An 828-nucleotide genomic window follows, 5' to 3' on the forward strand; every position below is an offset into this window, starting at 1 on the left:
AAATATTTTTTTTTTATAAATTAAAATTAAACGTAGATTCCAAAAAAATTTTTTGAACTTTAAAAACCATATTTTTTTAGAGCCTCTCGCCAACCACTTTAAACGCCACTTCCATATCGCCTTTCCATCCACGTCACATGTACGTTTATAATGTTTAATGTTGCTTGTCAACTTAGCACTAAAACAACACTAACAACAGCACTTGCTACAACAACAACAATTGCCTTAGATTACAGCATTAAAATTCAATACATTTTGGCAGCTGTTGTGGTGGCCATCAACAACTACCGTTTGAATGTTTGAAAATGTTCTCTAATATTGCTGCCAAGAGCAATAATTTTCGCAMACACTCACACACGCACACGTGGGCGCCCTTAAATATGCGCGTTGCTTTAGTTTATCAGCAGCCCGCTGCTGTCAGCGCCTATGGCCATCATTTGTCGCTGCGCTACGCGTCATCTGACTCGTCATCACCATCACTGTCATCAGCAACAAGAACAACAGCAACAATAAATATAATCAGTTTGCTGTTTAAATACATGTATGTGTGTGTGTGTGTGTGTGTGTGTGTGTGTGTGAGGAACACTTAGCGATGCGCCATCAAACTGGCTGACGTAAAATGAAAATTTTATTGATTTCTATGTTTGTATGCCTGTCTCTATGTGTGTGTGTGTGTACGTTGGTAATTGACGCTGCTTATGTGAGTGTGTGTATGTGTRTCACTTGCTCYTCAATGGGCTTTCTCTTGATTTCATCGRCACTGACAAGCCATTTTGCTATTTTTCGCCTCGAGAATCAAACACTCAGTCGGCGCGTCGTTTCCTTTCG

The 828-nt window shown here is 39.8% G+C and overlaps 1 protein-coding gene across 6 annotated transcripts in view; it reads right to left on the minus strand.

Annotated features, from left to right (window-relative positions):
- LOC108969012 (kinesin-like protein unc-104) overlaps positions 1-828 on the minus strand; it is a 98,344-nt gene that overhangs the window by 47,128 nt on the left and 50,388 nt on the right. The gene's annotated exons all lie outside the window — the stretch shown is intronic.

The sequence above is a fragment of the Bactrocera latifrons genome, unplaced genomic scaffold (assembly GCF_001853355.1).
Source record: "Bactrocera latifrons isolate USDA-ARS-PBARC rearing strain unplaced genomic scaffold, ASM185335v1 scaffold_237, whole genome shotgun sequence".
In the NCBI taxonomy this organism is placed as follows: domain Eukaryota; kingdom Metazoa; phylum Arthropoda; class Insecta; order Diptera; family Tephritidae; genus Bactrocera; species Bactrocera latifrons.